We start from the raw sequence: 26,114 nt of genomic DNA, 5'->3' as shown, positions 1-26,114 counted from the left end.
CCAGCTGATTACATCCCAAATCATTGGAACTGATAGTAGAGAAGTTTATTTTTTAAAAAAACCCACTTCATTGTTGCAGAACAAGGACCTTCCTCAATGGACCAGAAACTTTGAGGAATCCCTGGAATGTGGAAGACAAAAGGTGTTGAATCGACTAAAGAAATCACTGAGCAAAGCACAAAGAAGAATGCTGTAAAATGTGCGAATGGCTTTGGATGTTTGTAAGTAAAGAAGAAAATGACATGACAATGAGGGAACTTGTAGATGTCTGTTGGTTGAGGCACTATATTTAGAGTAGCTATGCAGGCTGGCCCCTGTGTTGGATGTCCCCAAGACTATCCCCAGATTCTATGATTCACTAGAATGATCCATTGGAATAAGAATATAATTGTACTCATGGCTAAGATTTATTACAGGGAAAGGGAACAAAGCAGAATCAGTAAAGAGAGATGATGCCTGGGCGGAGTCTGGAGGAATCCAGGTGGAAGCTTCCAAAGGTCCTCTCCCCGTGGAGTCACACAGGGCACACAACTCCAGCAACGAGTTGTGGCAACATGTGCAAACTGTTGTGACCACACGTCACAAAGGAAGCTCAGGAGTGACTAAATGATCAAAGTTTTTACTGGGAGCTGGACATATAGGCATTCTTTGCTTAGGAGGCACCAAAATTCTAGACCCCAGAAGGAAAATAGATGTTCAGCACAAACCATATTGTTTTTAGAGTTCAGACACAGTGAGCCATGCTTGTTATTTAAGGAAAGATTTTTTAACAGGAAGTTGTTTATTAGCCAAGTTCCCAGACACCAGGCAAGGACCAACCTTCCAAGCAGGATTTTCCAAGCGTAGCAATCTCAGGTTTGCTATGTTAACTCTTTCCTGCATAGCCTCCTCTAATCACTCTGCTGGCGGAGGCATCTTCTGCCAGACAGGTACAATGAGGATATGAGCATTTTCGAGGTGTCAAGGAAAGACCCTGGTTTGCTAGGAGGAAGAAGAAGATATATACAGAAAATTAATGATTGACACAATTCTCTCAGCCACACATTTTCCCTTCCTTTGTGAACACAAAGGAGATCCTGTAGTGCATAGGGATAGCAAGAGAAGTTTAGGAGTGTACACAGAGTGAGCTGTGTGCATCCCAGGTGGTACACAGTTGATTGTCTGGGGGGTGAGGACAGGGAGGAAATCTTTTAATTCTCTATTTTTAATAAAAAATAATTTTGAAAAATTTAACTTGTGTTTCTAGAATGTCAGCTACTTGGAGTCAGGGATCCAGAACACTGATCATGACAGAGAGGGGCTAGTGTTTTCCCAATCAAAATCCCCACAGCACTAAGACCAGGATGCTTTTTCTGAATCTGATGTNTCTAGAATGTCAGCTACTTGGAGTCAGGGATCCAGAACACTGATCATGACAGAGGGGCTAGTGTTTTCCCAATCAAAATCCCCACAGCACTAAGACCAGGATGCTTTTTCTGAATCTGATGTCTGGCCTTCTAAATGCCTGGGTCCTAGCTGAGAATGTGATAAACAATGGAACACCTGCACTGGCACAGGCTTGGTGTGTTCAATGTTTCATCATTTGACATTGTTCGCTCAACAGCTGGCACAAAAAATTAGGGCATCTGAGCCAGCATTCCAAGGTCTGCAGATCAAAGACCTACTCTAGAAATGAGAAAAGTCCAAATAGGGCAGTATAACTAGCTTCGAGGACTGGGAAGGATAATTACTAACATTTCAAGAACTAGTCCTTTGAAGTCCCAAGTTTCTTAAACAATAAATTTGCTGAGAATGTCAAGCCCTAGGGAGATAAATTGCCAATATTCCATGGCTGCTATTAAGGCCTTCGAGGGAGTTGCATAAGATGTGAAGCAGAAGGATAAGGGTGAACTGGAACTGAAGATGAAATTACTAGTTGAATATTTTGGTAGGTGCAATGTGCAAAGAATTTTAGATAAAGTGAGACCAAATAATTGGATCATTTCCCTAATCCATGTTCTATAACTAGAGCGATGTATGTTGTCATGTAACCAGGGTATACACTATGTAGTACGAGACAGAGCATGTTATTAGGGTACTATGTAGAGTAAGAAGAGGGGGAGGCAAAAACTGTGTGGTCCTCATTATCATCCCCTCTGCTCCCTGCTCCCATGAAAGTGATAACCTTAAAGCAGACCAAGTGAACTAACAGAATTGCTGGGTGGGCCTCCACAATGAGGTGACCTCTTTTGAGAAGACTATGTAGTTATGGCATTAAAATAAAGGGGCCGAATGGAAGCTGCTAAGCAGTCCCTCCCACCATGATCCCAGAGTCGTCTGATGATTCATACGTTAAAGCAGAGGCATTGGCAGTCCAACTGCAGAGGCTTACATACACAGTTAAAGCATTGAGAGTATGGTACTGTTTACTTTGGGGCTATCCAGAGCACTCCAATCAGACATGGATTACACTTTATAGCCCAGAAAATAATCAGCTGGGCCTTCTAGCATCGGATTGTATGACTATTCCACGTACATATCACCTGCAGAGTGTGTAGCAATAAAGTGCTAGGACAGGTGCCTGAAAAAGACATATTTCAATAGTCTGCTCAGGATGCCATTGTAGACTGGCTGGACCTTGCGCCTAATGCTATATCTGCCCTGGGTACATCCTCTCAAAGGTTGATCTGTTCTTAGCCATCTTTAGCAATCTAGACAATTTGGAACAAAGAAGTATCTGGAGTGGAGCAAATACAGCACAGGACCCAAGCCTAGATGACTTCCCTCATCTCTCCTTTTCTTTCCTACCCTGACTTGATCAAGGAATTAGGAAGCCCAGACTGCATCCTGTGCCAGTGGTGGGTAGACACTAACCTAGATGCACTGCTCTCTCCTGACTCAGTGAGGTGGCCACCCTCTCTACCTTGTCCCTTGTTATACTGCACTTCTAGATGCAGGCACTGCACTTACGCACTTAGGCAGACACTCTATTGTGGACTCTGCACTTATCATACTTATGATACACGCACTCATTCTTATCTCTGTGGAAGGTGGGAGAGTGTGGTGGTAAAAGGGGAAGTCCTAGATCCCAGAGAAATTGATTTATGGTTTGGTGGATTAGATAACAGTTTATGATTCAGTATAAATTGCATAATCACTTGGTAGCCTGTGGTCAGGCATTCATTATCTGCCAGAGTCCAGCTAAGAACTACTTACATGTTGATAATAATTGTTACAAAAGGATGCCATTGCCATATAACAAAAGTCTAAAGGCCTAGGCTGTGATTTCCTTAGTGGAGCATATAAGAAGCATCTTATCGTATTTCAGTCTGTCAAAGGCACTTTTAGTACCATTGGATCTGTTGGTCATAAGGTATAAGAGATGGGACCATTACATCACAGCTTAGATCTACTTATTTCATACTCTTTCATAATTCAGGTCCATCTAAAACTGGCCAGTCTCATGAATTACTTGGTATAAGGGTTGGAGTAATACATCTATATGTTGTAGATACACTCTCCAAAATTTAAGAAGCCACCAAATGTTGAACTTTTTCTTTATGATAGATGTAGCAACTCATCCCATTATGCCATTTATGCTACTTATACCATTGTAACTTACATTAACTCATGTCATTATATGACTTTAAAAGAGATATTCCAACATGTCCTGGACCACTGGACCTCTAACAATTTTACCAACATGGCAGGATCCTGAAGTCTGTCTCCTATTTTCTGGCATAAGTATGCCTTAGTAAGCCTTGGTACATTCTGCTTATCTGTTCCAAGTCAATGTAATGGATCAGTATGATGGTCTTTACGATATCAGGATGACCAAAGTCCAGCCAAACCATATTATGACAGTAAGAGGTTTGACCTAGTCCTGGAATAAGGATGTGCTCTACCTGGTGGTGTCAGGTGCATGCAAATTGTCTCTGTTTTCTCTTATATAAGTAAAAACCCCAGCATTTAACAGGTTAATTACTAACTGCATATCAAGTGCCAAAGACTGTGCTAGATTTTTTCCAGCTAAGAAAATATATTTGAAAATGTAACTTTTTTTAACATTACCATTTTATTCTCTAAGAACCAATGACTTTTGTCTTGGCCAAAAAGGCAAGGTAAATGAGAATATGTTAAGAATCACCAGCCCTGCATGTCTCAGGCCTTTAACAGTGGTGGTATGTCCGACGTTCATCCCGAAATGTAATTTTGCTTTTGGTTTCCTTTCTTTGTGTCTGTGGGAACACTCTATGAGCCCTACTCTGCTTAGTGAATTACGATGGCATTTTGGGTTTCTAAGGATCAACACAAACTCAGAATTACTGTCTAAAAATTCCCAGAAGGTCTGGTTGTTTTCCTTTCCCAAGGGCAGTGTCAGTCTGGACAAGGGCCCTGGTCCCCCTGGGGCAGGCTCCAGGGGAAAACTCATAGTGTATCCCTGTTCTCATGTTGCAAGTTGGTTCTATCTGGGAGCTAAGTAGAGTCTGTGAATCTCCACTATGGTAATTTATTTTTCTGTCCGGCATACCTAGAAGTTTTCCTTCTATATATGTCAAACAGTACCTTAATAGCTGCCTATCGTTTATATTTCTTGGGACCCTGTAGTCGATTAGCATACTGCTGCAAGTCAAAATACTTGATTTTCATTCCATCTCTGTAATATTTGCACCCTCCTATCCCTGCTAGTTTAATTCTACCAACTAGCCTCTACAATTTGGGGGTCTTATTGTTCTCAATGAGATCAGCAACTCATTTTTATCGCAATATTCTCCACAGAATTTCTGGCCATTAGCACTCTTCAAGGATGTGCTGCCCCTCTCCCAATGTATTTATTATTACCTTGGGGAAATTAATGATCTCTTGTTCCTCCTGAAGGGATGGTTTGGGACTGGTAGAGCAGGTTGCATATCACAGATCCATTTTAACCTACCATTTTTCCTGAGACTTTAGACTTCTTCCACTATAGTATTCCAGGGAAGTTCTGACATTTTGACCTCATTAACCACAAGCCATCATTTAATCTAGAATTCATTCAGCTAACCTAACAGATTATTAGCAGGTGCTAACGCCAAAATATTAAACATGATATCCTTAACTTATGTCAATGAATTTGGCCCTACTGAGTTGAATATTCTAGACATCTTGATCTAAATATTTGGTCCTACTGAGTTGAATATTCTAGACCTCTTGGTCTAAATATTTATAGAACTCATTCTTCTACATGCTTCCCAGGCTTTGGTCAGTATGAATTGAAAGTTCTATTATTTTTTAAATTTTTACATTTTTCTTTAAAATAAAAAAATTGGAATAATTTGATTTATAGAAAGGTACAAAGATATTACAGAGAGTTCTTATATATTCTTCACCTAGTTTTCCCAAATATTCACCTTACATAATCATGGGACATTTGTGAAACTAGTGTTTTAACATTGGGACCATACCATTAACTCTACTATAGACTTTATTTGGATTTTGCCAGTTTTTCCTCTAATAATTGGCAATTCTTCTACCTCATTTTGTGTGCACACTATTTCCTGGGGAAGCAGGTCTTGTCCTGCCCCATCTGAACTATGTTGGGCCTTGAATGAATAAGGCCCAGAATGTTATGGACCTAGAATGAATGAGAAGTAGTAGGGGTGAGTTCTGGGAGTATCATCATGAAGAACCCAAAACATCTAATATATAAAGGTGGAGAAAGAAGAAGATAGCTTCATTAAAAATTCACATTTGAAAGAATGTATAATGGGAAACACATGCAGACAAACACTAACAAAATTCTGAACACATATCATACCTTGTTGGATATGAAAAGCAAAGCAGGAAAAATCAGTCCTATGGTTAGCCAATATGACAGTTCTCTGAGGTGATCTCCTTTTTACCTTATTCTCCATGGTTTCTTTACTTTCTAGGAAATGTTCTTTTCCTATTATGCTCTATAGTCACCTCTGAAGAGCCACTGGGAAAGAAAGGAAAAAAGAATGAATTTATTAAGGATAAAGGGAGAAAAAAATAAATTGAAAACCAGGAAATAGCTAACACAGATGAGGGGATAACTATAAGCCAGGCTCTGTTCTAAGTACTTTTCACACCATAATCCTTTTAATTTTTACAAAGTCCTCTGAGGTAGATAGGATTGTTCCTGTTTTACAGAGGGGAAAGTGAGGCACTGAGAAGTCACTAACTTGCGCAAAGTTGGACAGCTAGTGGGGACAGAAATGGAATTTGAACCTGGGTAGCCTGGTTCTAGAGTCTGCACTTTTGAGATAGGGGTAATGCTGGACTCAAGGTGGGAAGTATATTCTTTACTTTTAGAGACACATTGATTTTTTTTCAACTATGTGATAGAAATCACTGCACATTCACCTGGACTTGGAGTTTTTTTTGAGAGAAAGCTTTTATACGATTTTTAAATTATATATATATATTATATATATACACATTATATATATTTTAATATATATACACATATATAAATTATATATATAATATAAATTATATATGTATATATAATTTATATATGTGTATACATATTAAAATATATGTGTATATATATAATATATAATTTATATATGTGTGTATATATATACACACACATATATATATGGATATAAGGATTATTTCTTCTTAAGTCAGTGTTGATAGTTTGTGTTTTTCTAGGAATTTGTCCATTTCATCTAAGTTGCAAAATTTATTGATATAAAGTTGTTCATATTATTCCCTTATTATCTTTTAGTGTGTGGGGAATATGTAGTGATATTCCTATTTCATTTCTGACACTGGTTAATTGTGCCTTTTTTTCCCCTCATTTTTCTTGATCAAGCTACTGATCAGTTTTTTTTTAAATGTTTTTGAAGATTTTTAATCTTTTGACTTAATTGATTTTTATTGTTCTGTTTTTTATTTTATTGCTTTTTTCGTATTTTAATTTTCTTCTTTCTACTTATATATTGGCTCAGGTCATGATCTCGGGGTCCTATTGAGCCCTGCATGGGCCTCCCTGCACAGCAGGGAGCCTGCTTCTCCCTCTCCCTCCGCTGCTCCCCTGCTTGTACTCTCTTTCTTTCTCTCTGTCAAATAAATAAATAAAATCTTAAAAAAAAAAGAACTGCTTCTTTGTTTGCCTTAGTCCCATGAATCTTATGGATGCATGCTGCATTGGCCCTCAAGAGCCAGGTGCTTTGAGGTCCTATCCCTTGGATGCGAGCCTTAAAGTTGGGGTGCTAGATACATGACCCAAACTCCTCACTTCTCAGGGAGAAGCTGGAAGCTGGGTGTTCCCTCCTGATTGTACGGTGCTGTGCTAGGGTGGGGTTTGTGGCCAGAATGTGTCTCAGCTTTTCTTACCCATCTGATGTTGGTACTCTTTCATTTGCCCAACATGCAGGAGTCAATCAGTAGTTTCTGGATTTCTTTCAGAGGGAGCTTCTCTGAGTGTAGCTGTACATTTGGTGCATTTGTGGGGGAAGGACAGTTCAGGAGCCTCTTGTGTCACCATCCTGGTCTTCCACCTCTTTCAGTTTCTTCCTAAGGACCGTTTTAATCCCATAAACTTTGATATCTTTTGTTTTTATTCTCATGCAGTTCAAAATATTTTCTAATGTCTTTTGTAATTCTTCTTCGACCTATGGGTCATTTAGATGTAACAAGGAGAATAAACTAGTGCTTACGTCAGAGAATTGTGAAGAAGTAAATGGACCATTGTAGAAGTGACGTCAGAAAATTGTGAAGAAGTAAATGGACCATTGTAGAAGTGACGTGCTTAGGAACGGGGTGCCTGACATGTAAGAATTGTTATGCATCAACTTTTGTTTTCCCCTCCAAATTTATCTTTGGGTTTCCTCATTCTACTTTAAGGAGGAATCTAAATTGTCTCTTATCTTTGCTACTATAAACCCTGCTTACTCTTTCATACTCCTTTGCTACTACCAAAGTGAAATAGGAATCCTTTGAGAGCCCAGGCTTTCTTACATTGCTAACGTATAATTGGTCTCTTTAATTAAACAGACTCTGTGGGTAAGAGGAACAACAATTTGGGTTTTGTTACTTTTGCTTGCTTTAGCAGCCATGTGCCCTTTAAAATTCTGTGGCCAGAACAGAACAAGAAAAGAACACAGGTGTGGTTTTTTGTTTTTTGTTTTTAAATTAACCTTGTTGCTTTTTTGGTTATCTTTTTCAAAGAGAAAAACTTACTACTTTGGCCACCTTGGAATATATTATTCATAACCAGTTTCAAGTTAAATGGTGCTCTTCTTCTCAATGAATTTATTTTATACCTACGAGAATTTTTTTACTAAATGCTGTTTCCAGGGGTTATTCCTTTTCTCTCAGCATTTTAAAATATCAAACAGAACTGAATGTGCCTCTTGCCCAAATTAATATATTCCAAGCTAACATAAAAATGTTAAAACCTCATCTGCACACTAATATGCAAAAAACCATCCTCCATGTTAAATAAAGATGGTAAATGAATAGCACAGAATTCTCTACCTCTAAATGAGGGAATAGGATTTCAGGGAACAAAGTGGACACTGAAAGGCTCTTTCAGATTTTTAAACACTGAACCACTGTTTCTGTCCGCCTAGATACAAGTGTCTGACCTGGTGATGACATCTTTTGGACTTTTCATACCTAACAGCCAGCCTCTCACATTTTGATGTAGGTTTCTATTTTGCTCTCCATGGAAAAGTTTTAATTTTTAGAATAGACTTTTCAACAAGAGCTTAGTATTAGATTGAACAATTCAATTGGCATAACTGAGCACAAAAACCTGGTATGTTTCCTCTCAATAGCAGTGGATAGGGTAATGCAGTTTATTCCATTTATAAGAAAGTTTTATAGCACAATGATGAAATCAGTAATAATTCTGCAGTTAAGTATAACTGTTTAACTCTACTGTCATACATCTTTCATTTAAAGACTTGATCCTCATCAAGATTAATTTATATATCAAAGACCTAATCTACTCCTTGTAAAAATGTCCTCTTTGATGACTTTTTTATTAATTAACAATGTTAATTAGTTGAATAACTTTTTTAAAAAATTTACAAAGCTAAGGGGCAGATTGTCACCAAGGCATTGGCAGCAAACATACTCTCTCTATGCCTACCCTCCATTTTTGTTGTTTTTGTTCAATCTGTAAAAATGTGACTGAGCCAGCAAAAAGTGCCACCCACTAATAATTAGGCAAAATGAGCTGCCAGTGTATACTGGGAAAGAAAAATATCTTTCCAATGAGCAAGGCTTTACTTCATAGAATTTTTGTTTGAAGAATTATCATATATGATATCTGGTCTTGAGATGACCAGAGATTTTGAAATTTTTTCTATATTCTTAAAAGTAAACACTAAAACTTTTATTTTATTTTATTTTATTTCTGCTTCATCAATTTGACAGTTGCAAAAGTAAGAAAACTACAAGCTGTAGTTTGCCACATTCTCTAGGACATATATGAGAAAAAAATCTTTAAATTCTTGGGGACCCCAAACTCTTTCCAGGTATCTAAGAGGTCAAAACTATTTCCATCATAATAATGATATGTTTATTTATAAACTGTTTTCATAATAATGATGATATAAATTGTCTATAAATGATTTTCATAATTGTGCGGTATTAATTATGCTTTGCTTACTCTCATTTTGTTACAAGTGTCCAGTAAAGTTTTCCAGAAGCTACATGATCTATCATATCACAGTAGACTGAATGTAGAAACAGGTATGAAAATCTAGTCCTCATTTATATGGGCCAGGCATTAGAGACTTATAGAAATGTAAAGTACTGTCATCTTCCTCAGTAATTTTTTAGGGAAAATTTTCATAAACATGTTAATATGTAATGGATTTATTACTTTTAAAATGAATAAATATTTAAAAATTTTCAGTTTAATTTCTAATGTAAATATCAGTAGACATGATGGACACAAAAAAAGCTCTTTGAAGTCCTCAATAATTTTAAGCATGTAAAAGGATCTTGAGACAAGAGTTTGAGAACCGCTAATTAATCCAATCACCAAGAAGACTTCCTACTTTTATCATTCTATCCTGAGAACTGTGCACTTGAATTTTTACCTAACATGCCTACTCATTTTAATGACCTCAGCTCCATTTCTAGTTCATGTAGCCTATGCCTCCTTCCCACCGCCCCCTTCCCTCTCCAGTTCTAGATTCATGGTTAAATCAATTATCTGGGATCCTGAATTTTAGAGTCCTAAATACCTGCAGCAATTTGGTGACTTGGGACGCAAAATTCCTTGGTAAGGTATGAGGAGATAAGAGTACAAAGAGTGATCTTCAAAGAACTGAGGTTTTATAACTGGTAACATTTCTCTTATACCACCTACATTCTTGTAACCAACACAACAAGAACTGACCAGAGCTAGAACCTTACCATCTATGGATGGTCTATAGTATGTCAGACATTCTATTAGCTACTTTGTCTTTTGTTTTTAATCCTTACAGTTTGGAGCTGTGCAGAATTGACTCATCTCAGGGGTGAGGGCCCCTAGTTTTGGAAATGATTTGTTCAAGACAGTGAAGCTAGTTTGTAGAGTCGGGATTCCCAGCCCAGCCTCATTAGCACACAGGCCAGGTGCACAAAAGGTGCCTTTCAATTCTTTTTGTGATATTTCTTCCTTAGATTTTACATTGAGGGAGGTCTAGACCATAATAGACATTTAATAAATACATTTTTGTAGAAATGGAGGCATAAATTTGACTCTTAACCTAAAGAGTTGAGTTCTGCTTAGTAGTTTTAGGATCCTTTCAACTTTCTCTCAGATCATTTCAGCTCTCTGATCAGAATCAGAAATTCTAACTGTTCCTCTGCTTATAAAAGCATTGTAATCAGAGATCTTTTAGCATGGAGAGTCACTGACCTTTCAAGGGATGAAAAAAATTAATGAGTAAGGATAGGTCTGTTTCTTCCAGAATGTAAATGGGAGTTAGTCTAGGAGGAACTTAAAAATAAATTGCCACTGGGGTCTGAAGGGCTATTAGAAATAAAGACCAATCTCAAGTAGGATTTTTGACTTAACATGAAATATATATCTTGAAATATTTCCCCACACCCTCTCCAGCAAAGAAATTCTATCTTGCTTTCACTGTCTATTTAGAACAATTTGGTTAGTTCAGTTCTGCTTTAACAATTGGCTTAAAGTATATGAACAGTTTCATGTCATTAACTTTCATTTCTATTTGCCATTATAACTTGAAATCTTAAAGAGTAATGGTTATCCTTCAAGAAAGTCCTTTCACTTTCCTACATCTGAAAGATCACAAGAAAGAAAGTGAGTAATTCACACAAATCCAAACTGATATATTTTAACTGCTATTTAATCATTTTATTTTGAACAGGAAAAGACTTCAATTAAAACCAGTTACATCAATAGTAGCAGGTGAGTAACACTAGCCACGTTGTTATTAAAGAGTTTAGACTGATTCAAAGTAAAATTTATTAAGATAGCATATGAAAATAAGTTAAGAGAAATCTAAATAATTAAGAAAATAACTTTTAAAAGTATTGCTCTGATTTAAAGTCAATTCCTTACATATTTCCTTATTCAGAAATATTTTATAGCTTTTATAAGACGAGTATCTATTTTCTCTGACTTCATCTTTAATTCGTTGCACATATTTTATGACATGCATCACATTTAACCTCCTGTGTACATTTCTCCTCTCCCACACTACAGTCCAAGTTCGTAAGGCCAGAGAACCTACTGTTCATCTTTACATCCCTCATTAAAAACAGTACAGTGCTTTGCATATTGTATATGTCCAATAAATATTCATAAGAATAAATTATTACTCACCACACATGCTAACGTTTCTCTCACAATTTTAATTTTAATTCTGTATTTGTTTCTTTAGAGAAACCTAGACTCTAGAGCCCCCAATTTAATTGTCTTGCTTAGATTTTACTTGTATTCTTCAAATGAGTGTTAACATAAAATGCAGGAATCTCCTAAACAATAATTAAAATTGGTATTATTAGAATTGTCTCGGTCAGTTACTTTTGCTGGAATAAAAGTTCTGTTCTTTAATCCTACCCTGGAAATTTAATCTCCTCTGTCTTATCTTTGAGGGTGGTCTAGAATCACAAGAGAGTGAAAGTGAATAGGTAATTTCAGACAAATCCAGTACTCTTTGTTATTTGGACACAGGTTTAAAAGAAAAACACATCTTAACTTATAGGATGAAATAAAATATAACTAAAACTGGGAAGAAAGTAAACACAGCATTCATGTCAGGAAAGACATATTTCCTTTAATGAAAACTAATGAGGGTATGTATTCCATGGATTAACTTTTTTTTTTTTAATGGGAAAACTCCCCAGAACTAATTTGCCATATGTTGTATTTTAGAGACAGTTAAATCATGAGAGTAAGGTATCCCCACAGTGCAGCCAACGTGAGTAAGCCACTAATTTTTATTCTCAGGGAATGTGACCTACTATAAAAGCACTTGTGTTGTCAAGAAGAGTGATAGGATGGTGGCAAAGAAAAGTAGTCTTCCTCATAAGAAGAGAAAGTTGGAGAAAAAGTCTTGTCTGTTTTGATTTGTTCTGTTTTTTTGTTTTTCAGGAGAAATACGGAGCCAGATGACCAGCAGCCTGAGCACCACGATGAAGAGCAAGGTCACAGGAGAATGAGACAGCTTGGATTTGAACCCTAGCTGTGCCATTTCAACCCTGGACAAATCAGTTAAGCCCTTTCCTCCTTATCTGTAAAACAGTCATAATGATGCTTTCATAGATTGTTTTGAGAATGGTAAAAGACCATGTTTTTAAAAAGCATGGTACATAATAAACATTCACAAATATTAACAAAGGAAAAAACAAACTTGTTCTTTCTATAGAAATATTCTTGCAGCAGGGAATGGTATTTCATCAAACTATTTTAGCTTAGTGGGAATACCTCTCAAGAGCCTGCCACTGTCATCAAAAGTACTCTATTCTAAGTAACCTCCTATGTTCTATTACTTTTTTGAAGATGAATTAACTCGTCAGATAACAAATATCAGGCAGTGTAAAATCATACATCTGTGTTCTTTTTTTTCTTTTAAAGATTATTTATTTATTTATTTGAGAGAGCAAGAGAGAGAGAGAGGACAGTGAGTGAGAACACGAGTAGGAGGAGAGGGTCAGAGGGAGAAGGAGAAGCAGGCTCCCTGCTGAGTAGGGAGCCCGATGCAGGGCTCCATCCCAGGACATCAGGACCCTGGGATCATGACCTGAGCCCAAGGCAGATGCTTGACCCACTGAGTCACCCAGGTGCCCCCATACATGTGTATTCTTGATTTTAAATCAGTTTCTTGTAAAATATATCACATGTATCACAAGCACCAGTGCTTTATTTTCCCCTCAGGGAACTGATAAAATCGATTTTCAGAAACTAAAAAGTAAGACAAATTTAGTCTGAAATTTGGTATATTTACCCAAATGCAGCACTCTGGGAGCCTGAAACAATCAGCAAATCATACCCATTTGCTTACTGGGAAAAAGAAAGAGTGAATTGCCACCTGAGTGTGGTAGTGGGTAGTACAGAGTTTTGTCTAGAAGCATTAGTTATCCTGATGAATACAATTCCTAGCCTGGTTTCCTTTGTGAAGGTTCAGGGTAAGGGCTGGAGCCTGAATTTTACCACTTATACCTTTCTCCTTGAGATATAACTAAAAAAGAATAATCACAGACATTTGACTCAAACAGGGATCAAGACGTCAACATTATTACTGATAAAGGGCCAGGTCAGGGATAGACACAGTCTGTAGTACTTAAGAATAACTGAAAACTATTACTGCCTGATCCTCCTGTTAGTTGATAAGTATTGCCAAGTGTCTGAAGAGGTTCCTTGGGAACTAGAGGTCTCAGGGCCAAATACACTGTGTTCTCATGCTCTCCCACATGAGTATATTTAGAGATGAAATCAGCTTGAAATGAACAGTAAGAACAGCCTTAAAGGGGAGATGAAGTCATAGCCCGACAGTTTTATCTCTTTGCTTTGGTGATGAGGTATGTTATGTGCTCACTGTGTGCAAATGTCTCTGGGCTTTAAAAGGAAATATATTTTTTCAGGATAAGCATAGGCATAAAAAGGAGTAGAAAAAGAGAAATTTCTCATATATTCCCCACCCCAATATGATGACACTTTTCTGTGTATCATTCAGTTTTTACAAATCTGTAAAAATATTGAAAAAATATTTTATTCTGATTTTCTACTCAAGAATCATAATATGAATATTTTTAATGTTATATCATAATCTTTATAAACATATTTAATGATAGTGTAGTATATAATATTTCACTAAATGGATTCAGCTAAGTTATTTAACTGGTCACCCTATGGTTATTTTCAGTTTTTAAACTTGTTTCCAGATATCCCTTTGCTAATATAAATAATGCTGACATATCATTCTGCATAAAACTTTTGCTAGATTTTTTACCTTAAGATAAATTCTCAAGAATTGAATTTTAGGGTCCAAGGTATATTTAGAGTCTAAGGTATAGTCCCACGATACATTTTCAGTAGAAGGCAAAGAACCACTTTCTCCTAATAAAAACCCAATCAGATCTCTAAAATCTGGTGCCTGAAGGTTATCCTGAGAAGCTGTATTTTAGGAATGGTGGCAGGACGTACAAGACCTGTATATGGGAATTACATTCTGTCACTGATAATAACCACTTAGCAGCACTGTTTCTAGGAGAAAATGCTGACCTTTGCTACTTTTCTGATGCTCAAGAGGAATTTAACAGAAAACAACTTATTTTCAACTTGATAAATTCTTTAAGTAGAAAAAGAGAAACTAGCATTTGTTGAGTGCCTTCTTGGCTCCAAGCACAGTGTTTCCATTTTCACATTTATTATTGTTGGAGTTACATAGTAGGGTTTGTTGCCTCAGTTGTATCTCTCATCTTTTTTCCCCTCCATGGTTCTGGTTAATAGAATATAGCATCGAAGACCCGAGTGTAACAGGGCTCAAGATTTCAGCCATGTTACTTGTAAAGCTGGATTAAAAGGTGTGAAACACCTCCAATGTCCTTCTAAACCTAGACTTTGGAATCCATAGGTCTGTCATTTATTTATTTACTTACAGGTGAGAAGCTGGAGTTGAGAAAGCAGGCCCTCTTGGTCTGCTTATTATGTAAAGATAAAAAACACAGGTGGCCACTCTATAAGACAGCAGAAGGACCCCGGAGGACAAGAGGCAGTCTCCTATCCACATTGCAATGTAGTGTTTTGACTTTTGGTTATAACCGACCAATGGAGAAGTGCCTTCCTGGAAACCGATCAGGTCACCCACTCCTCCTGTCCTGACAAGGGAGCAGTATAAAAGAAGATGTGCCCTCACAGAAACATGACAGGCGGCCAGGATTTGGATCCCTTACTTTCCCAAATTATCACAAATAGTCTTCAAAAGAATATTATAAAGATTAGAAACCTATTTGTAGGTAGGGAACCTGAGGTTCAGCTATGTTAAGCAATTCCTAAGTTCCCACATAGCTAGGTGGCAAGTGAGCCAACATTCAAGCGCAGATGTGTTAGACCCCAAGGCCCACGTTCTTTTCATCGTGCTGATGAGCACTATTGCCTTCATGAGCTTCACCAGCCACCCCTCCATTCTTATTCTCATAGACTTTTTAGAGACATGATATCTCGTAGGGCAGGAAGTAACTCTCATCATGGGAACTTCAGGCATCTTGGTAGTCCAGAGGGATTGAGGTTTGGGGCAGTTTGGCCTCTAACATTTCTCAAATGATGAATCTCTCTGTAACTTTTGGAAAAATTATAGAAACCACAACTCTATGTAAGACGTCGGGAGAGGTCTTTCGTCTTCTGGACCCAAACTGTAAGACCCTGATTGCTCTTTCATCTGGGCCATTTGCCAGGATTGTTTACATCTAATATGTGAGGGGATGAGAGACACTCTTCTCTGGACAAAGAGTAGGCTTGCTCTCTGCTTGCTGTAAAAGCAGTGCATTCCCCAAACTAAGGGTCTCTCAGGTACAACACAAGCTCACTATATGCACAACATCCATTTGAGCCCATTGTATCTAAGATTGTGTGATACCGATATAAGATAAAAATGGACAGATACATCAATGGAGTAGAACTGAGAGTCCAGAAATAAACTCACACATTTATGGTCAGTTGGTTTTCAGAGAAGGTGCCAAAACAATTCAGTAGGAAAGGAGTAGTCTTTTCAACAAGTGGGGCTGGGATGGCTAGATATCCACATGCAGTGGGATGAAGTTGGACTCCTCCTTACACCATATGCAAAAATGAACTCAGAATGGATCAAAGTCCTAAGTGTAAGAGCTAAGTTACATATATAACTCTTAGAAGAAACTTTAGGTATAAATCTTTGTGAGTTTGGATTAGGAAATGTTCTATTAGATATTTAGATACAATACCAAGAACCAGAGGGAACACAAGAAAAAATAGATAACTTTGACTTCATAAAAATTAAAAAGGTTAGTGCTTATCAAGAAGATGAACAGATATGGCATGGACACTGCCCTTAATGTGAGGTGCTGGATGATGGCTCCTTAAACCAAAGCTTGGAACAAACTTTTTACTGGCAAAGTGAGTTCAATGGCCGAGATGAGGTACACTGCCGGGGGTCCTGATAACCCAATTCAGAATACTCTTCTCTGTTAAAAAAAAAAAAAAGTAAATAAATAAGAAAGAAGGAAAAAAGAAAATGAATAGGCAATATAGAGAATGGGAGAAAGGATTTGAAAAAGGTCTACCTGATAAGGTTCTAGTATCTGGAATATATAAAGAACTCTTACAACTCAACAGTGAAATGGCAAATAACCCTATTAAAAAATGGGCAAAGGTATTTCTCCAAAGAAGATATACAAATGGCCTATAAGCACATAAAAAAATTTACATTATTAGCCATCCGGGCAATGCAAATAAAGTCAGAGATACCACTTCACATCCACTTGGACAGCTAGAATAAAAAAGATAATAATGAGTGTTGACAAGGATGTAGAGAAATCAGAACCCTCATACATTGCTGGTGGGGATGTAAAATGATGCAGCAACTTTGTAATAGTTCCTCAAAAGGTTAAAGAGTTAGCATATAATCCCATAATTCCACTCTCGGGTATATGCTTCAAAGTAATGAAAACGTGTAAATGCAAAAGCTTATACATAAATGTTCATAACAGCATTAATCATAGTAGTGCAAAAGTGGAGATAACCCAAAGGTTTAGCAACTAATGAATGGATAACAAAATGTGATATATTAGTACAATGGAATCTTTTTTGGCCATACAAAGAAATGAAGTTCTGATACATACTATAACATGGATAAACCTTGAAACCATGCCTAGTGAAAAGAAGCCAGATATAAAAGGGCACATATCGTAGGATTCCATTTATATGAAATGCTTACTATAGGCAGATCCTTAGAAACAGAAATAAGTTAGGAGCTGCCAGGGGGTGGTGGGGGAGCAACTTTTAATGAGTATGGAATTTCTTTTTGGGCTGATGAAAATGTTCTGGAATTACACAGTGGTGATGGCTATATAACTTTGTGAATTTACTAAAAATCACAGAACTATACAATTTAAAAGCGTGAATTTTATGGTATATGAATTTTATCTCAATTGAAAAATAGCAACAACAATAGCAACAATAAAAACACTGCTAAGCCATAGTCCAGACACAGATGAGTTGGATAAATGGCAATTATATGACAAGGCTTTTGTTCTTTCCTCCTAGGAAAGGAATTTTGAAAGAGAGTTGGAAAACAGATTTATAAAAAAACTAATAAATTAGGTAATCTCTGATTAGGTAAGATATAATCATAGATATCTAGAAAAAAATAACTTATCTGAAATGACCCAAGAGGAGGTAGACATGTTTGCACTGATACTGAATATGAGCAAGAATAATTCAAACAAAAATATACATGAATACAGATAGGGACATCATAACATAGTAGCAAATTAGATTCAGCAATGTATTACAGATTAATAAACCATGACCAAGTGATTTTTTTTGTTTGTTTGTTTTCAGGTTTCAAAGATAGTTTAACATTAGGAAATCTATTAATATAGATCATTACTTTAGCAGATTAAAGAAGAAACACCATGTAATTATATTAATTGATATTTTTGTCCTTTTGGTATTGCTGGCATATTTGGAGGGTATATTTTAGGTCAATTCTCAAATCAGTTTGCAGATAGCTTCTGGAGTACTCAGCGAATTTTCCAGTCCATAAACTTGTATAGAGAAGAGCAAAGAAAGGGAGAGGATGGAGAATCTCTTACAGTTCTTCTAGAAAATCAGGTTACTAAGACCACTTAAATCAAGTTCAAATTGGTTCAAATCAAGCTCATTATCTAGTACTGAATCATTATATGATATATGATGATTAAGATTGCTCTAATGACTAATGGAATAGATTTTGTGTCTTATTAAAATGCAAATTATCTTGGCAGGGGTAATATATTCAGCTTCATTTGCCAATTACAACAGAGAAGACTGTTAGGGAAGTGGAGAGGAGGAAAAATATATTGGATACTCAAGATGGGGAGAAAAGTGTACCATGAAGAAGGCAAAGTACTTCAGGAGATCAATTTTACTGATCTAATACTTTGGCTTAGGTGAATCCTGAAAGTGGATGCTCTAATCACAGAGGCCTCAATGAGAAAGAGAAGGGTAGATTCAGAGGATACGCAGACAGGAGAGGAGATTAGCATTCAAGAAGTGCCTTCCGTGGTCCCAGCTTTTGACAGGCATTTTAATAATAGCAAGCACTATGATTGTTCACAATTATAGGTGAGGAGACTGAATTTCAGGGAGGTTATCATGCACAAGGTGACCCAGCTCTTCAAATGCTAAGCCAAATTTTAATTCCAAATTGGTCTCTAAAGTCAGTATTGTTTCCATTGAAATAATTAAGGGAAAGAATAGTTAATGAAATAATTTTCTTCAATAATGAGAATATGAGATGAGTATTACATATTATACAAAGCATCCAAATATTTCCTTAACTAATTTGCTAAAAACTTTAGTGAAATTCAGAAGCAGAAAAATAGCCAGTAGGGATTATTTTATTTCTCTAATATATAAGTTTCATTAAGCATTGAAATCAGGCCAGCCATCTCTCTCTCTTTGATAGCCAAGGTTTTGCAAAATTAGTTTCTGGATATATATTCTTTCTCTCTCTTTCTTTCTCTGAGTTTTGTGTGTATATAGAGGACACAGATATATCCTCTCTCTTATGTCATTTAATAAATCATGATTTTAATATTTAAGTGGCCGACAAAAATTACATGGTTTGCATTTAAAAAAATTATAAATTCAGGAAAACTCCTGGTAGTCCTTGAGGTGATTACTTACTTGAGAGTTTCCAGGCTGGGTATATAGTCTACTTTAAAGCAGAATCAAAAATAAACTAGTGAGTTTTTCTTATTTAGAATTGTTTAGCTTAAATGTCTAGATATTTATTTTTCTCATATATTTAATTAGGAGTCTATATTGATCAGAAAATAAAATATATAATATTTAATATGTAATATATATTATATATTTTTCTTTTTCTCATTCTTCAGGTCTTTTTCTAGAAAATAGTTAAGCCCTTCATCAGTGAAAAGTTGCAAGCTTCTTTTTCCTCTTTATTTTTTTTTTCATTGGTTGCATTTTTGGTCGCAAGTAAAACTTTGGATAATGTAAAGGGTGTCTGTCTGGCTCAGTCTATAGAGGATGGGACTCGACCTCAGGGCTGTGAGTTCAAGCCCCATGTTGGGTGTAGAGCTTACTTAAAAAATTTGGATAATGTCAAACTTGTCAATTTTCTTTTCTTTTTTTCCTTTTCTTTTCTTTTTTTTCTGTTTTTGGTTTTGTTTTTGTTTTTGTTTCTGGATTTTGAGTTAGTGTTAGAAAACTTCTGCACTCTTAGGATATATAGAAATTCTTCTGGCTTGCACTTGTGTTCTCCCCAAAATTGTACAGCTTCATTTTTTTTACATTAAGATGTGTGATCTATTCGGAGTTTATCTTTGTGGACTCAGTTTTTATTTTTCCATATTTAGAAAGTGCAGTTCTACTGTAGCACTTGTTTTGAAGACACAAGTTGTTCCAATGTAATTGATATATTATGGAACAGTGTAAACATAACACTAATTCTTGCATTTGCTAATGAACAATTTTGTCTGAGGGAAATACTAAGTGCACACAGAAAATTACTCGACTGAGCTGAGCTACTAAAAATTAAGGAGTACACAATATGCATGCACACACACACACTTCAACTATCTACCAGCTACCTCAGTTCAACACATGTTTTATTACAAGGTTGCGTTTTGCTATTATTTCACACATTTGTAAACTTCCTGTGTTCAAAAAAACTCCACTCATTCCACATCCCAAACATGTCTAAGCATCTTGGTTACAAAATGCCAAGCCTGTGTGTAGAAGAGGAAAGCTGTAAAAGCTGAAATAGTAAAGATTTTCAAAGAAATGGGAAAGCATTTGATTCCTTTCAAGCAAAAGGTACGAAGGAATTTACATGGCAGACAATCAGAGACTCCACAAATATAATAGAAACATCTATGGCTGGAACAACCTCAAGTGCTGTGAGGTCAATAAGAACAATATTTTAAAGAAATGGAAACAATGGAAAGACTATGAATATGGATTGAAGACTAAACTGGTGTTGCCAACAACTTTTCTCACAATCAAAGAAAAATGCATAGTCTAGATATAAGGCCTTAAATAGACATTGCCAAATCCTGCAGAATTTTTGTTTTTATTTATTTTTTTAAAAGATTTTATTTATTTATTCGACAGAGATAGAGACAGCCAGCGAGAGAGGGAACAGAAGCAGGGGGAGTGGGAGAGGAAGAAGCAGGCCCACAGCGGAGGAGCCTGATGTGGGGCTCGATCCCATAACGCTGGGATCACGCCCTGAGCCAAAGGCAGCCGCTCGATGACTGAGCCACCCAGGCGCCCCAAATCCTGCAGAATTGACTTTTTTTTAGGACTCTTGGTTTTGTGATTTGAAATACTGCTACAGTTTCAAAGTCTTCAGCTGCCTGGCAAAGCCAAGAGTAGGAAAAAGAAAGCCACAAAAGAATTTTCAGCAATGAAACACATATTAATTGAAGTAAGCGATACAATGTGTCACATTGCAATTTTGATGAAACAAGGACCTATTAAAAATGCATGACTATCTCAAAGGCAGAAAAACAGGCTATTTAAGTATTCAAGGCTGTGAAACTGTGATAATCCTCTTTCTGCTACTTCATAGTGAGTTACAGGCTGCACCCCTTCCTAAGTGCACTTCTACAAGTGAACTTCAGGTCATTTTCAAGGTTGAGTGCCATTTTTACTACAGTATTTATATATTTCTTAACCACTCAGCATGTATAAAATTATATTTTTAAAAAATTAAATTCCTGTCTTTTTTTATGTCACTGATGAAGGTTTTTTTTAAAGATTATTTATTTAGTTATTTATTCGAGAGAGAGCATGCAGGGGAGGGGCAAAGGGAAAGGGAAAAGCAGACTCCCCACTGAGAGGGAGCCCAACATGAGGCTCCATCCCAGGACCCTGCTGGAATGACCTGAGCCAAAGGCAGGCACTTAACCTGACTTAACCTGAGTTAGCCACTCAGTCGCCCAATGTGGGATTTTGCATAATGGGAAGATTTTAGGACACTACATTTTCTGTTACAGCAGAACTGATTACATATATTTTCTGATTATTTGAAATGTTGCTTTTTTCCCAAAGATTTTATTTTTTTATTTGAGAGAGAGTGTGAGAGCACCCAAGCAGGAGAAGGGGCAGAGAGAGAGGGAGAGGGACAAGCAAGCTCCCTGACAAGTGAGGAACCCAGTGTGGGGCTCAATCCCAGGACCCTGAGATCATGACCTGAGCTGAAGTCAGATGCTTAACCGACTGAGCCACTAGGTGCGCTTTGAAATGTTGCTTTTATCTTTAAATTTCTATATGTAGCTCTTCTGTTTCTGGACAATTTTTTTAAAAAAAGATTTTTATTTATTTATTTGAGAGAGAGAGAGAGCAGAATGAGAGACACAGAGAGAGAGAGAGAAAGAGAGAGAGAGAGCACAAGCTGGGAGGAAGAGCAAAGGGAGAAGCAGACTCCCCGAAGAACAGGGAGCCTGACCTCAGGCTGGATCCCAGGACCCCAGGACCATAACCTGAGCTGAAGGTAGACGCTCAACTGACTGAGCCACCAAGCACCCCTGCACATTCAATTTTGTTTCATGGACTATCTGACTACTCATATGCCAATGCCATGATAAGTCAAATTCTATTTTAATTTTGAGGTTCAATAATTTAATATCTAGTAGAGTTAGATAATCTTCATCCTTCTGCCCACCTGCATAGCCATAGTTCCTATATTTAGGGTTTTCCTGTCCTATTTTTGCTTGCTTATTTTTTCTTTTCTTTTTCTTTCTTTCTTTCTTTTTAAAGATTTTATCTACTTATTTGAGAGAGAGAGAAGCATGGGGGGGGGCAGAGGGAGAGGGAGAAGCAGACTCCTCATGGAGCAGGGAGCCTGACATGGGGCTCAATCCCAGGACCCCAAGATCATGACCTGAGCTAAAGGCAGACTCTTCACCAATTGGGCCACCTAGGCTCCCTGCTTGCTTATTTTTTCATATGAACTGTTGAATGAATTTTATGAGCTCTAGGAAGAAAGATTTTGACAATTTAAATGGAATTACATTAAATTCAAAAATCAACAGACAGAACTGACATCTTTCTGATACTGAGTCTTCCATTTCATGAAATATCTCTAGAAAATGCCTTCTGTTTACTTAAGTCTGTATTTTTCTATTTTGGAAGTGTTTTGATAATTTTTTCTTATAGAGGTTTTTATATTTCTTAAGTATATTTCTACTATTTTATATTTTTATTGCTATGCTAAATGGGATTTTAATTTCCATTATGTCATTTAAATGGTTGTTGTTTTAATAAAGTAAATTAATTTCTGCTAATAATTAGTTATTCTGTTACCTTACTAAGTTATCTTATTGTTTGTGGTTGTTTTTCCATTGATTTTCTTGCGATTTTCAGGTATACATCATACCATTATATAATTTTTGTGTTATTAAGCAAGAGAAAGCACTGAGAGAATTTTCCAATTCATATGCCCCAAATGCCTTTTCTTTCTTAATGGAAATACTTCCAATATGCTGTGAAATAGTAGTGACGGTGTTTATCCTGGTTTCATTCTTGCTTTTTAAAGGAATGGTCCTAGTATTTTCCCATTGTATGAGTTCCTGGCTTTTGGGTTGCAATAGATTGAGCAATTTTCTACCTAGTACTATTTTAATGAGTGTGGTGTGGTTTTTTTTTTGTTGTTGTTGTTGTTGTTTGTTTGTTTTTAGGAAGGAGAAGAGAATTCCTGGGCCTAACTGAGCATCATTTGATAAAATAGGCTGTCAAGAACACATAGAAGTAACACGGTAAGTAGCAAGCAGGCTTCTTGAGTTTTTAATAAGTAGTTGTGAAAATGATACTTCTCTGAGTATTTGCCTTTGAATCTATCACTGAATTTGTTTCATGTTTTACTATGATGAGAAGTGGCAGTTCTGAATAGACTATGGGCAAGTTTGTACGTGGGACTGGGGTGGATGGCAGATATATGTGTCTATGACTGAAAGTTTGTAATTAATAAATGTGATTAAAGCCAGAATTGCATTTCAGTTTTTATTTTGCCTGAGGCTCTGAATCCTAAGATTTCATATTAATAGAGATGATACTGGTTCTTTACTTGCAAATTCTATACACACAACTACCAGATTATAATAAATTAAGGTAAGAGCATAGACTAAAGTAATGAGTTTCAAAGGGATAGTTATGGGATGGCTTATGGGAGGTTAGTACCTTGTGTTCACTGTGCTTATCTATAGTGTTTCATGGCAGACACTGTGGCACTTGCTAAATATTTGTGTAAAGAAAGAGAAGAATTTTGGGGCAAATTTGAAAATACAACTGCAGTTATATTGCATAGTGATATAGTGTATACATAGTGTTTTAGTACATAGATTTTGGTGGCAGACTTTGTGGGTCTAATTCCTGGCTATACCACTTACTAAGTCTGTGATTATGGTCACATTCTATACATTTTCTGTGCCTTAGCATTCTCATCTGTAAATACATGTGCCTACTTCATGGGTTGTTGGTAGATTTAAATCAGTTTATATATATAAGAACTCAAAATATTACCTAGAACATAATAAGTACTCGATAAACATTAGTATTTTTATTGGATGGTAAGTTCTGCCAGGTTTATGGCTAAATGCTCCTATTTGTGACTACTTTTTAGGGTGACAAGTCTGGAAAATACAGGTGATTTGTTTTCTTAAGCAAGAAATTAGTATGCTTTTCTTACAGGATATATTTCTTATAGTTAAGATTTCTTATGATAATATTCTCAGTTTTTATTATATCAGAGAGAATGTGTCCTAGAAATTTGAGTTGAATAAGCAACATATTTAAAGAAATGTAAAGAAGTCTGTGATTGTCATATATAAAATGTGGTGCATAGAACAAAATTAAAAACTAAATTTCAAATAGAATTAAATTTCAATATACTTATAAATTATTTATTTAAAACTTTTTTATAAATATTTTATTTATTTATTCGACAGAGATAGAGACAGCCAGCAAGAGAGGGAACACAAGCAGGGGGAGTGGGAGAGGAAGAAGCAGACTCATAGCAGAGGAGCCTGATGTGGGGCTCGATCCCATAACACCGGGATCATGCCCTGAGCCAAAGGCAGATGCTTAACCGCTGTGCCACCCAGGCACCCCTAAAACATTTATTAATACTATATTGAAATGCTTCCCCATTGAGCTATTAAGATAAAATAGATAATTCCTAAAAACAAAATATTTTTTTAAGTGATACATTTTCTGAAAAACGATTCTTGTGGTTTTTTAACTTTTCTTCACATGCCATAGTCAGGATCCAGATCTAGACAAGGTACACTGTGGTTAAAAAAAAAAAAGTGAGGTCATGTTATGTATTTGGGCTTCATTATCTTTTCCTAAAAGTAGAAATTTATATTAGTTAATATCATATCCCTCCCAATTCTAAAATTTCATGAATTTTTCATGAAAGAAATCTTTACCTTTAAAGCAAATAGATATAGAAAAGGAATGAAATTTATCAATCATTTTAAGGTAGGCTGTATAAGTATGTAATATGATTGATATAAAATGTTCTCTTGAATACTCCCATAACTATGAAAATGTTTTTATTGGGTATTAAGTTTTAGATTATACAGAAACTATACATCTTCTTTCTGCCCTTAGTTTTGACAACTAAACTTTGCTATTTAAATACTTTATGGCAGGGTGGGGGATGTCTGGGTGGCGCAGCCGGTTAAGCTGTGGACTCTTGGCTTATGCTTAGGTCATGAACTTGGGGTTGTGGGACCAAGCCCTGTGTGGGGCTCCATGCTCAGTGCAGAGTCTGCTTAAGATTCTCTCTCCCTCTCTCTCTGCCCCTCCCACTCATGCTCATGTGTGTGTGTGTGTGTGTGTGTGTGTGTGTGCAAGCACTCTCTCTCTAAAATAAATACATAAATCTTTTTTAAAAAAAAGTACTTTAAGGAAAAGCCTGCTTTTATTACAATGACATATTTGGTAGCAGCTGGTGGTGTGACTCCCACTCTAGAAAAACGTAAATGATTCGTTGTAACCTGTCAGGAATCAACATAGCAACTTCAGCAGACTATTTCTTATTCTCAAGAAATTTTAAGGATTTGAAATTTTGCCCTATTTACAGTTTAACAATTTAATCTCATGGATGTTGTCAGAAAACACAAGACTCCTAGATTAGAGATAAAGGAAAATTTATTAATCACAGCAATAGTGGTAGCCAGAATATTGGCATTTTTGTACAGGATCTTTGAGTCTCTATTCCCACAGTATTATGTGAATAGGACTAAGTAATATCTGTTTACATTGTAGGCTGTTTTATAGGAGAGAAACCCTGAACTTAGAGAAATCACAATCTTTTATAATGGACCATATGGATACTTAGCTTTTGCAAGCGAGACATTATCTCTATTTACCAAAGCTGTTCACTCTACAAATATCACTGAAAACATAGTCTAGAAAAATAGATGTTTAGTGCCTC

At 36.4% G+C, this 26,114-nt stretch overlaps 1 long non-coding RNA gene across 2 annotated transcripts in view; it reads left to right on the top strand.

Moving 5' to 3' along the window:
• The window catches only part of LOC109491068, a 32,424-nt gene extending 8,780 nt beyond the window's left edge, over positions 1-23,644 (top strand). Inside the window, exons 2-7 of one of the 2 annotated variants that reach the window (XR_002144464.2) lie at positions 80-221; positions 7,620-7,763; positions 9,628-9,693; positions 11,331-11,371; positions 12,560-12,678; positions 23,353-23,644. This is a non-coding gene — a long non-coding RNA (uncharacterized LOC109491068). The remainder of the gene's footprint in view (positions 1-79; positions 222-7,619; positions 7,764-9,627; positions 9,694-11,330; positions 11,372-12,559; positions 12,679-23,352) is intronic. The other variant, XR_004623523.1, reaches the window with a different exon arrangement.
• Positions 23,645-26,114: the final 2,470 nt, after the last annotated feature.

This window comes from Ailuropoda melanoleuca, chromosome 2, assembly GCF_002007445.2.
Source record: "Ailuropoda melanoleuca isolate Jingjing chromosome 2, ASM200744v2, whole genome shotgun sequence".
Classification (NCBI taxonomy): domain Eukaryota; kingdom Metazoa; phylum Chordata; class Mammalia; order Carnivora; family Ursidae; genus Ailuropoda; species Ailuropoda melanoleuca.
The sequence above is the reverse complement of the archived record's forward strand: the minus strand, read 5'-3'. Positions and strand labels throughout refer to the sequence as shown.